This window comes from Podarcis vaucheri (assembly GCF_965113315.1).
Source record: "Podarcis vaucheri genome assembly, chromosome: W".
NCBI classification, from domain to species: domain Eukaryota; kingdom Metazoa; phylum Chordata; class Lepidosauria; order Squamata; family Lacertidae; genus Podarcis; species Podarcis vaucheri.
The window spans coordinates 13419458-13432461 of NC_138757.1; the positions used below are offsets into that span (position 1 = coordinate 13419458).

The following is a 13004-nucleotide window of genomic DNA, read 5'->3' on the forward strand; positions in this document are numbered from 1 at the left end:
ATGATATATGAAAACCATCTCGATTTGAGGATTGGAAGAACGGAAAAATTCACACAGGATTAATATTGGTGTTTATCAACTTAAGGAGACTATCAGAAGAGATCATAAAGAAAAAAGAGAAAATATATGAACAAGATGTGATGTGGAAACAGCAAGATAAGACTGGATAGAATTATGAACTCTGTTTGGACTGATTTGGTCTGATTTGGACATTAATGCAGTAGCAAGAAGATGATCAGAATCCCCCTTCAGATCTTGAAATATGGGTCCCCCCAACAAAATTTAAAATTCGGCTTTGTAATTCAGAACTTATGTGATGTGATTTAATTTGATTTGATTGGCCGGTTAATAAAAATTATTTTTAAAAAACCAGAATTGATGATATTTTGACACGTGTGAGGAAGGGGAACATTTTTACCAAGCTTGACCTCAGGGGGGCATACAATCTGATTAGAATGAGAGAGGGGGACGAATGGAAAACGACCATGTTCACCCCCCCCTGGGAGCTTTTGAGTATCTTGTCATGCCATTTGGATTGCAATCGGGATCCGCCTGCTTTCAAGCCTTTATGCACCATGTGTTGGGCCCCCTGCTGTACAAGAATTGCATGGCCTTTTTGGGTGACGTTTTAATCTACTCTGAGAATGAAGCACAGCACGTCAGAGATGTCAGGGAGGTGCTACAGAGATTGAAGAGGCATCAGTTGTGGGTCAAGCTGGAAAAATGCCAATTCCACGCCCGGGAGGTCGAGTTCCTGGGGTACCGGCTGTCAGACAAGGGGCTGGCCATGGACCCAGACAAGGTGAAAGCAGTGCTGGAATGGAAAAGCCCCAAAACCAGGAAGGATGTGCAGAGGTTCCTAGGTTTCAGCAACTTCTACAGGAAGTTCATAAAGAACTTCGCTCACTTGACAGCACCCATAACAGATTGTCTTAGCAGCAAAAAGAAGTTTGTGTGGACAGTGGGAGCGCAGCAATCCTTTGAAAGGTTAAAGAAGGCGTTCGCCTCGGAAGAGCAGCCCCTGCACGTGGATCCGGGGAAGCCCCTGAGAGTGGAGACGGACGCTTCCGGCCGTGCCATTGGAGCAGTACTGTTGCAACCAGGATCAAAGGGGGACTGGCAACCTTGTGCATTTTTCTCCAGGAAACTGAGCAAGTCAGAGCAAAACTACACTGTTTATGGACTTCCGGTTTGAATCGCGGACAGCGAGGAAGCGCAGAGAGCCTCGGAAAGGGCTTTCTGAGCAGTTCGGAGGCTTGGGGGAGTTGCAAGGGCACTGCGCCCCCCAAAAATCCCAGGGGGGAAACCCTGGGGGATAGGCTTCCCGGCAGCGTGGGAGCGGTTTTTGCACAGCTTGGAGTTTTTTCGCAACAGCGGAAAGACGCCCAGGCTGGAGCCGCGAGCGCAAAACGGGAGAGCACCGACTCCGTGCTGCAATGCCTCCAGCTTCTGCCGAGAAGGGCGATAAACCTTCGTCAGATAAGAAAGGAATCTCCAGTGTGGGATGTGCTGAGGTATTTAGAGAAATTGGAAACCAAACTAAGAGAGTCCGGGATAGTTAAGGATTTACAAAAGGAACACACCCGTTGGTGAGCGGAAAATGACGCAGTCAATTATATCACAGACAGTTTAAAAGGGCAATATCTACAAACGGCCGGACTGAGTGAGTATTGAATGCTGCGGCAATTCTTGACAATTTGAAATAATTATTGGCCAAAAAGTTGGCCTAAAAAGAAGATATAAAGCGACAAAAGAGGGTGCCAGTTGGATGAGAAGCCTGTTGGATGGGTTTTTCCTTTTTAACGTTTTGTAAGTACACTGTTTCTTTCTACGGAGGAAAAAGCAGCAGAGGAGACTTAAAAGTTAGGAGAAGGGAACCGAAGGCGGTATAGAGATAAAGGGACAATTAAGGACACTTTAATGGGAGCTCCGTGGGAGAAAGCGTGGAGGAATTAAACAAAGCGAAGAGTGCTAAACGCTAAGGGGACTCCCCCACGTGGGTTCCGCTTCCCTCGCCCATTTCCTCTCTAGTTGGATTTATTGTTTGCTGCTACCCGACGTTCTCGCCCACCCTGCTGGACCTTTCTCCTCCTCTGCTCTGTCCCCCTTACCCCTTACCTCTATACTCCTCCTCCTACATTTAACCAAGGCAATGGACAGATTGATGGACCCTTCTTTATTTGCTGAGGAAAGAGAAATGGATTATAAAACCTAAAAGTGGCTTTGCCTTTTAGACTGGAAGGAAAATAGACTTTTAGCGTGATAACAGTGGCGAAATAGCTAATCTAAAACGGTCTCATAGCCTAATTGATTTATTGGCTCTCACCTTAATAGATTTTGGGGAGTTTTCACCCAATATAGTAAGCTTAATAGTCTCATTTGTTGATTATTGGTTTATGTGGACTACTCTAACAATGGACAATGGACAAAGTACTCCTGTTTGAGAGTTATTACTAAGATTTACAACACCTCCCTTTACACGGATTAGGCCAGCAAGTGGCTGAAGCTTGGAGAAAGCAAATTGGATCGATCAGAAGGAGATAAAAAGTATAGACAAACTTGAGAAGACACTTTAACACCCTAAGTGTTAAAAACCCACATATATGTTAAAGAAGGTTTAGTTTGATTATCTGAAGAGAAGGAGATTGTGAGCCCCTAAGGGGGAGAGATCTAGTGATAACATACATAGTGGAAATAAGGTTTAAGATGTTGGGGGAAAATGGGAAAAAAGGGGGGAGGAACCCCAATGGATAGAAAGACTTCTAGACAAGAGGAAATTAAAGACCTTGATATTTTATGGCTTAAAATCAAAGAGGAGTTTAAACAAAATGAAAGCCATCTAGAAAGTAAATTAGAAGAAATGCAGGAGATGATAGATAGGAGGATAGAAGGAGCAGTAGGAGAACTCTCCATAAAAATTCAAGAACTATCTGTCAAATCCAAAGCATTTGAGGAAACCAATAAAAAACTGCAAAAAGACATGAGAGAACAGAAAAAAGAGACTGAAAAAATAAAGGAAGAGATGAGAGTTGTGAATAAAATGCAGGAACAACTTTGGGATAATATTGCTATGACAGAAATGCGACAGAAACAACTACACCTAAAATTTAGAGGGGTAGAGGAAGAGACAAATGAGAACATAAAGGAAAAGATGATCAAAGAGTTAGCAAAATGGTTAGATCTGAAAGAGGAAGATGTCGCATACACAATTGAAAACTCTTTTAGAATAAAAATGAGAATATCCCAAAATAGGACAAAAAGACCTCTTGGAGACTGTTTAGTAATATTCAACTCAATTGAGATGAAGAATTTAATATTAAAAACGAGCTATCATAAAAAACTTATAATTGGTGGCAGGCCAATAATTGTGTTGAAGGAAATCCTAGTTAGAATTTTACGCAAAAGGGAGGGATATAGACAAATAGTGGCAGTCCTGAAAAGAAACAGGATAAGATATAGATGGGAATTTCCTGAAGGAATTGCTTTCTTCTTTAAGGATAAGAAATTCAAGTTGACAGACCAACAGGAAGTGGAAAAATTTATGAGGAGATATGAGAAAGAACTTGGCAAGGCTGAAGACAATACTAGAGATAGAGAGGGAGGTGGAGGTGGGAGGGGGGAGGGTGGGAGAGAGGGAGGTTGGGAGGGGGGAAGGAGGGAGAGGGCAGGGGGGAGGGGAATGAAGAGGGACTAGAGAGCGGCGAAGAAGCGGAGGAAGCGGAGGAAGAAGGTTAGGAAGAGAAAGAGGAGCAACTAGAATTTAGTTTTAGTAATGTCTTTGAAGTTTTTGTCCTGGAATGTAAATGGTGTAAATGAAAAATCCAAAAGGAATAAAATAACGAAAGTTTTGAGGAACAAAAATTATGATGTGATATGCTACCAAGAGACTCATATAGCTAAAAAACATAAACATGTATTGATTAATAAAAAGTTGGGGGTGGAATTTATTAATTCTGATGTCAGTAAAAAAAGAGGACTGGCGGTTTATGTTAAAGAGAAATGGGAACCGACACTAATATGTAAGGATGAAGAAGGAAGAATTCTGGGAGTTCAAATTAACCATCAAGGAGAAAAATTTAATGTAATAACGGTCTATGCCCCCAATACAAAAAAAGTAGAATTCTTTAAAAAATTGGAACAAATGTTATTAGAATTAGAGAACCATAAATTAATTCTTTTAGGAGACCTAAATGGAGTCCCTGACCCTGAAATGGATAGGAGTGAAAAAAAGAGAAAGACAAACCAAGGGAAACTCCCAAAATCTTTTAAAGATTTACAGGAAAACTTAGATCTGATTGATATTTGGAGGTACAAAAACCCAACAACAAAACAATTTACACACTTTTCAGACGCACATCAGAGTTGGGGCAGAATCGATCAGATTTGGACCTCAAGAGAGTTATCATTAAGAACAAGGAAATGCGAGATAGAACCTAGAACACTCTCCGACCACAACCCAATTATTTTGGAAATAAAAGGTAGATCACTGGGACAGTACAGGTGGAGAATGAACGAATACCTATTAGAAAATGAAGAGATTATTGAGAAAGCAAAAAACACCCTGAAAGAATATTTTGAATGGAATTTAAACAAAGGAACCAAAATCGACATAGTCTGGGAAGCAAGTAAAGCGGTCCTCAGGGGATTCTTGATTCAGCAGAATAGTTATAGAAGGACGTTAAGAGAATTAAAAAAGGAAGAAATAGTGAAACAACTGAAAGAATGTGAGGAAAAATTAATAATAAACCCAGAGGATGAAAAGATGAAACAAATATCTAAAGTGCTGCAAACTCAATACTCAACATTATTAGGGCAAGAGGTAGAATGGAGGATAAAATCAATGAAACAAAAATACTTTGAATCTGCAAACAAGACGGGGAGATTGTTAGCATGGCAATTAAGGAAAAGGAAAAAACAAACGGTGATTAATAAGATTAAAATAGAGGAACATATAATAGAAGACCCAAATGAAATAAAGGAAAAGTTTCTTCAGTTCTATGAAACCTTGTACAAAAGAAAGGAGGCTGAAGATATAATAGAAATAGAAAGATATTTGGAGAAGAATGGGGGTGAGCGGCTGACAGATGACGAAAAATCCCATCTAAATAAACCAATAATGACGGATGAGGTTAAGGAGGCCATTAAAAAAATGAAACCAGGAAAAGCTCCAGGTCCAGATGGTCTGTCACAAAAATATTATAAAGTCCTGGAGGAATACGTAACACCTGTCTTATGCGACGTATTTAACAACATCTTACAGGGTGGGAGGATACCGGACTCGTGGAGAGAGGCCCATATTACCCTAATACCAAAACCGGAGGCGGATAAACTTGACGTAAAAAACTATAGGCCGATATCACTACTTAATAACGACTATAAAATATTTGCTGAGATAATGGCAAAAAGATTGAAAAAATATTTGATAAAATCAATTCATAAAGACCAAGCCGGTTTTTTGCCAGGCAGACAGCTGAAGGACAACATAAGAAATATAATAAACATCACTGAATATTTAGAGTTTAAAAATGAAATTCCTGCAGCTCTGGTATTTGTCGACGCCGAAAAAGCTTTCGACAATGTATCCTGGTGTTTCCTTGTAAAGTGTATGGAAAAGATAGGGATAGAGGGGCCCTTCTTGGAGGGTATCAAAGCAATTTATTCGAGCCAAAGAGCGAAATTAATTATTAATAATAACTTAACAGATTCATTTATGATAGCAAAAGGTACAAGACAGGGGTGCCCTCTGTCCCCCCTCCTGTTTATTATGGTACTGGAGATAATTGCAAATAAAATAAGGGAAACACCGGAAATAAAAGGAATTAAACTCAGAGCGAAAGAATATAAATTAAAGGCATACGCCGATGATTTAGTGATATCATTAGAAGAGCCTTTAAAAAGCGTGGAAAAAGTCTTGGAAGTGCTTGAGGAGTTTGGGAAGTTATCTGGGTTTAAGTTAAACAAAACTAAGACAAAAATACTGACTAAGAACTTGGCGGAAGACTTAAGAAATCAATTAGAACAACAAACAGGAATTAAGGTAGTGAAAAAGGTGAAGTATTTGGGTATTTGGGTAACTACAAAAAACATAAATTTAGTGGAAAATAATTACAAAAAAACCTGGAGTGAGATTAAAAAAGACTTAGACATCTGGAGTAGATTAACACTCTCTTGGGAGGGACGAATGGCGGCCATAAAAATGAACATCCTTCCAAAAATACTATTTCTATTTCAGAATATTCCAGTAATCAGAGGAACGACAATGTTCAAGGAATGGCAGAGGACCCTGTCCAGGTTTATCTGGCAGGGGAAGAGAGCAAGAATTAAGTTTAAATTGCTCACAGACAGGAGAGAAAGAGGGGGGACACCTTTTGATTGGGGCGCGACACAAGATCCAGGTCCGAACAGACCACAAGAACCTGGAATACTGGCGGACAGCGTGCGTGCTTAACCAGAGACAGGTCAGATGGTCCCAGGAGTTCGCCAAGTTTTTCTTCGAGATACAATACGTGCCTGGGGAGGAAAATGTTAGAGCGGATGTACTTTCAAGGAAACCGGAATACATGGAGGGGGAAGGGGAAACAGGAGCTAGCAGGGCTCACCAGAGACGATGGGTTTGCTCAGACTAAAATCAGGGAGCTCAGAGATGCAAAGGAGGACAATGGGGGTTTTGAAGAAAAGGAAGGGCTACTGTACTACAAGGGGGGGCTGTATGTGCCAGGAGAGACATTGAGGGGCAAGATACTCAGACAGCTCCATGACAACCCAACAGCCGGGCATTTTAGGCAGCATAAGACCATGCTACTAGTCACCAGGCAGTTCTGGTGGCCCAAGGTAAGGGAAGATGTACGAGAATATGTCCGGGGGTGCGACAAGTGCCAGAGGGCAAAAGGGGAAAGGACCGCCCCAGCGGGGTTACTGGAACCCTTACCAACACCGGAGAGGCCCTGGGAGGTGGTGTCCATTGATTTTATGACAGATCTGCCCAAGTCAAGGGGAAAGACAGCGGTAATGGTGGTGGTCGATCTACTGACTAAAATGTGCCATTTCGTGGCTTGCTCGCATGCGGTGTCAGCAGAGGAGACAGCCAGGCTGTTTGTGGATCACATTTTTAGGCTGCATGGGACTCCATTGAGGGTGATCTCTGATCGCGGAAGACAATTTACCTCCCGTTCTGGCGGAAACTCAGAACGCGGAAACGTAGGTTGAGGTGAGCTTCTCGACGGCGAGGCACCCAGAAACCAACAGTCAGGCCGAAAGAGCGAACGGAATACTCCAGCAGTACCTACGCTGCTATGTCAGTGAGAGGCAGAACAATTGGGTAGAGAAATTGGCGCTGGCTGAATTTGCGTACAATAACGCTGAACACGTGTCCATGGAAATGAGCCCTTTCATGGCCAATTATGGGTGCCACCCCAGGGCCTTCCCAGGGCGTGGGGAGGAGGGATGGACTGTACCTGCGGCGGAGCAATTTGCAGAAGAAATGGAGGCTTTACACCAACAACTCAGGCTAAACTTGGAAAGGGCCAAGGAAGTTTACAAAAGGCAGGCAGACAGGCACCGCCGACAAGGGGAGCTCATACGGGTGGGAGACAGGGTGTAGTTGTCGTCCCAGGGGTTGCCCCTAAAGGGAGGGTGCAAAAAGTTGCAGCCTAGGCGACTGGGGCCCTTTGAGGTAATACAGCAGGTTAACCCAGTGGCGTTCAAACTCAAGTTGCCGGACAGCATGAAGATACATCCGGTGTTCCATAGGTCCCTACTTTCACATCACAGGGAGGGGCGGGAATTCCCGGGAAGGGAGGGAGGGGTCACCACCCATCCGCAGGCAGAGGAGAGGGAACATTGTAATGAAGCTACGGAAAAACTCGATTCGATGTGGCGAGGTCACCAGGTAGAGTACTTGGTGGCCTGGGAGGGAGAACCCAGATCTAAAAACACGTGGGTCCCTGCTGAATCCATCACAGAGGGGTATCTGGTGGAAGAATTTCATGGTTTGTTCCCGCATAAGCCCAAACCAATAGCTAGGTTCTGGGAGAAGGAGTTCGGACCCACCGACGACGAAGGGGACTTTGTAGGTTTCCCTGCCTCAGAAGAGGAGGGAGGGGAGGTGTCCGCGGGAGAAGAATCAGACTGGGAGGTTCAACCAGCTGGAGGGGATGCGAGAGGATGGGAGGCCGGTTTTGAATCCGCAGAAGATGATGACGGTTCTTTCAGGGGTTTCCCCGCATCGCCAGCTGACGAGAGAGAGGAGGATTCATCAAAAGACCTCACCAGTGGGGAGGGGGGGGGTCTTGAGGAGGGGGTGGGTGTCAAGGAACTGCCATCAGTGCAGGAGGGAGAGAGCAAAAGCCAAATGGATTATAGAGAGCCTCCAGGGATCGTGGGAAGTAGCTCCTCTTCAACGGAAGAGAGTAAACGCAGCTCCAGTGGAGAGGAGGTGCAGGAGGTGCAGGAGTCAGAAGTGGTGAGGTGGTCCCAGGACTCCTTGCCTGGAAGAAGCGGGGAGGGAAGGGGTCCTCCGCTGCCCACGCCCTCTTTGCGCAGAAAGCATTAGTGCAGAGAGGGGAGGCGCAGACTGGGCGTCAAGAAGCTGCTTTGCTGGGGAAAGTTTAAGAACCGCCCACTCACGGATTCTGCCAGCAATTGAGTCAGCCACGGGAGCTCCGGACAGATAAAGTTAATTTTGGCAGCAAAGCCAAGTCTTCACAGCCAAGTAGGGAGATATTTGCCTGCTTGCTCCCGAGCAACCCCTTGGAAACATAACAATAGCCATATTGCGTCGATTCGTCCCCCAGATTTTTTCGCCTCCAAGTAATGGGTTATGTCTTTCACACTTGGAGTTTTTGTTCTCCAGGTGTCATATAAATTAAAATTCTCAATTAAGTGGGAAAAGGAGAGTGGTAATCTACCTGAACTCGACGTTTTGTCTCTTTGCATTCTGTCCATTTCTATCGATGTTACTCCATTAAAATCTCCCATAATTACTATATTTTCGTCCACATAATCTCTCTTCCAATTTTCTAAAAAATTAACCTTTTTTACTGTTTGGAGCATATATTCCCACCACTATGATTTTCCCTTCTTTTGTTTGTATTTCTACCCCCATTACTCTGTTAGTATCTCAGCCACAGGCAGAGGTACCTGGCCTCCCCCGAGGCAATTAAGCTGGATACTTGATGACCTCTCCGCTGCGTCTCCCGGCAGGCTAGGTCATAACTCCGGCGATTCTCCTCATCAATCAGACGTGAAGAACACACCCTCCGCTACTCTGCTTCTCTCTCCCTCCCTGCATTCTCCCAGGGAGGAGAAATGAGACAGACAGGAGTCCTTTTTACATGTTTATTCCTGTCACTCATCAGTACATAGAAATGCGACCGTTCCCTTCAGACTCCATCAGAAGAGACTCAACTCCTCCCCTGTACTTCCAGCACAGGTCAGATGACACACTGAGCTAACATCCGGTGCTCAGTACAGAGAATAGGCTCCACCTTTTCTCCAAGAGTACAGTGCAAAACAACAGCATCCTGTTTTGCATTCCAGCCATCTGGAGCTGGCTTTTGCCTTGGTGCTTTTTCCCAACATCCTCCCCCAAAGGCAACAATTGGCAAAACATGATCCAGAGAAGAGAACAAACAGTTGTTATACATATAACAGTCCCCTGTTGTTTCAGTTCCACCCTTGGAACTCCCCACCACTGGTTTCACCAGTGTACCTCTCTGGTTGTCTGTCTTCCAAGGAATGAGTGCTTCTGCATTACCTTGGTTAGCTACTCTCTGTTGTGTCTTTGTCTCTGACTTAGACACTGCTTTAACCTGCTTTGGGTTGTTAACAATAGCAACACATGCAACAGCTAAGTTAGCAAACTCTTTTGAGTACCTCTTTGGTGGTACACCCTTTGTAGCTCTCTCAGACCTGCGTATGAGGTTCTGATCCTCTGTGCTCACTGGTTCAACCTGTGGACTTTGTTGAGAACCAGTAGCAATAGCTAACAGTGGTTCTTCCTTCACCTGTGAAGGTCTATCCATTGTGTGAGATTTTCTCTCAATGACTGTTACAACTGAACTCTCTGAGCTATCACTGTCATCGTCAGTACCACTGTTATCTGTGACATCAGAAAAATCATCATCTTCATCATCAGAATTGCCACCTGTGGGAAATGTTTGTTCTACAACCCGCTCTTGTTCAGGAGCACTCTCTAGAAATTTTGTGAGAATCACCTGACCAGATTCAGACAAAATTACTCTATAGAGACCCTTTTCATAACCCACAAAAATGCCTCTGGCATTCTTTACTCCACCTGGAGCTTCTGTTCTCACATGAGACCCGAAAACCTTAAAATAGGCAACAGAAGGTTTTCTATTGAACAGCTTCTCAAAAGGAGAACATCCCAACTCTGTTGAGACCTTTCTCAGCCACACATGAAGATAGGACGCTAGAGATTCGGCCCAATATTCATGTGGCAAATGTGAACTCAGCAATTGCGCATGCATCCCCTTTTGCAATTCTTTGTTCACTCTCACACAGACCCCCCTGTTCCACGCTTCGGTCGAAACAGCAACTTTGTGGTCTATCCCTTTTCCATCCAGGAACTTCTGAAACTTCTGTAACAGAAAAATTTGCTTCTCATCTGTGAAAAGACAATCAATGTTAGCATCATGCATATTTTTAACCTTGTCACAAAACTCCTGAAACTTTTCTAAAGTTTCTTGCGGTTTCTCCATCAAATAAACCCAAGAATAATTAGTGAAACAATCCACACACAAAAGGTAATATTTTGCATTGCCCCTAGATGGTTCTAGAGGACCAATCACATCAGCATACACCCGCTGAAACGCTCTGTCGACCTTCGGCACCTTCCGGGCGCTCTTGGTCACACCTGCAAGAGAGATTACGTTAGAATCAGAAGAATTACATTTCATGTAATCACTTTGATCAAAAGTCAACAAATACAGTCCATCTTTCTCTTTGGCAGTAAGAAACAGTTCTCCATCTTTGTAGATCTTGCAGCTTTTAGCATCATAGGACAGCTTCAGTCCTTTCTTTGCAATCTGCGACACGCTCAGCAGATTAAATTTCAGTTCTGGAACCAAGTAAACATCACTTATAGTCAGGTTCAGACTCTCAAGATACACAGTCCCAATTCCTGTTGCTTCCAACTCTTGACCGTTGGCCTGTTTCACAGTGAAGCTTTGCTTCTTCAATGTCGAAAACAGTTGTCTGTGCGGGCATAAATGCTTTGTACATCCCGTGTCGATTATGAACGCGTTCCCAACATCTGGCGTGGTTCCTTTCGCCATCATAGCCTTTGCAGGTTTCACCTGGCACTTGGTACGGCTTTTGCCTGACGCCTCAGGCTTCGTAGAGCTGCTCTTTGCTCCTCTTGACTGGCGTGGCTTCCTACAGTTTCGCTGTAGATGCCCAGTCTGTCCACAATTGTGGCATCGGACAGCACTCAATGCTATAGCATGCTCTCCAGTAGATTCAGCAGTGGGAAGATTTGAACTCTGTTCTTCCCTCCCCCTGTCCTTCACTTCCAGTGCAGCAAGTCTGTCGTGTTTGTTCAGGACCACAGCACACACTCTTTCCACGGTTAGCTGCGCGGCAGGTAGGGAACCAAGCTGACTGGCAACAACCTTGTAGGTGCGGTTAAGGCTGTTTATCATCATGAAGCAAAACACTTCCTCCTGAAGACGGAAATTGTGTTCCACCATCTGTTGACGCAGAAACTTCATTTCTGTCAGGTGCGCTTGAACATCTCCATCAGGCGCAAGTCTCAGATTGGTCAACTTCTCAAAATACAGCAACGCTGAAGAACCAGCATCTCTCTGATGCGTTGTACGCAGCGTGTCCCAAACCTCTTTCGCGTGTTCTAAATGCTGGATATGCACAAGCTGCTGATTTGAGACACACAGAATTATAGCAGTCCTGGCCCTCACGTTCTGTGATTCCCAACCTCTGGTTGGTGCTGCAGGGATGGGGTTTTCAATTACATCAAAAAGCCTCTGATTCTGCAGCAGGGCCTTCATCTTTACAGACCAAGATGAATAATTGTCATTGTCTAAGGGAGGTGGGTAAGGCAAACCTCCTTTCTTGGCATCCATCTTGAAGCCAAGCCTCCAGCTCACACTGTCAAGCAAACTGCAAAATCCAACAGTTGTTTTTTCCTTTCTCTTTGCAGGCAAACTGCAAGTTGTTTATGCTCTTTGCACCTGGCAGCGAAACGCAGGCTGCTACGGAAAGTCCCTTTCCAAGAGCACGTAAAGCTTGTAGCCAAAACATTCCATGGCTTAGTTTCGCTTTCCCAGCCTCACAATGCAGCTGCGTAGCCAGTAACTTTCCACTCAAGAGTGCATTCAGGACTTCTTATCTTATAACCACAAGAATCTGTGGAATGCAGGCTTCAGCTTCCAAGCTGCAGGCCTTTCCTTCCGGAGCTGTATTTTTCCAACGCAGCTCCCCCGTGAACCAGGGAATTAATCAACCTGCGTTCACACTTTTAGCCCAAAAATGCAGCAGCATACCTTGATCTCCGTTGCTTGGAAACACTTTCCTCTGGGTCTGTTCAGCCTCTGGCTTCTGTCAGACGCTTGCCTTCTCCCTTGGAGCAGAGGAGGACAATCCACCAGCCTCTCATGCAGATGTCCGATGAATCGCAACCATCCTCTGCTACCATATGTTAGTATCTCAGCCACAGGCAGAGGTACCTGGCCTCCCCCGAGGCAATTAAGCTGGATACTTGATGACCTCTCCGCTGCGTCTCCCGGCAGGCTAGGTCATAACTCCGGCGATTCTCCTCATCAATCAGACGTGAAGAACACACCCTCCGCTACTCTGCTTCTCTCTCCCTCCCTGCATTCTCCCAGGGAGGAGAAATGAGACAGACAGGAGTCCTTTTTACATGTTTATTCCTGTCACTCATCAGTACATAGAAATGCGACCGTTCCCTTCAGACTCCATCAGAAGAGACTCAACTCCTCCCCTGTACTTCCAGCACAGGTCAGATGACA

At 44.6% G+C, this 13004-nt stretch overlaps 2 long non-coding RNA genes across 3 annotated transcripts in view; one reads left to right on the forward strand and one right to left on the reverse strand.

Annotated features, from left to right (window-relative positions):
* LOC309523330 overlaps positions 1-10142 on the reverse strand; it is a 36121-nt gene extending 25979 nt beyond the window's left edge. For both annotated transcript variants that reach the window (XR_014215299.1, XR_014215300.1), the window contains exon 1: positions 9910-10142. This is a non-coding gene — a long non-coding RNA (uncharacterized lncRNA). The remainder of the gene's footprint in view (positions 1-9909) is intronic.
* Positions 1-10596, forward strand: part of LOC309523348 — a 35979-nt gene extending 25383 nt beyond the window's left edge. Inside the window, exon 2 of the long non-coding RNA XR_014215318.1 lies at positions 10136-10596. This is a non-coding gene — a long non-coding RNA (uncharacterized lncRNA). The remainder of the gene's footprint in view (positions 1-10135) is intronic.
* Positions 10597-13004: the final 2408 nt, after the last annotated feature.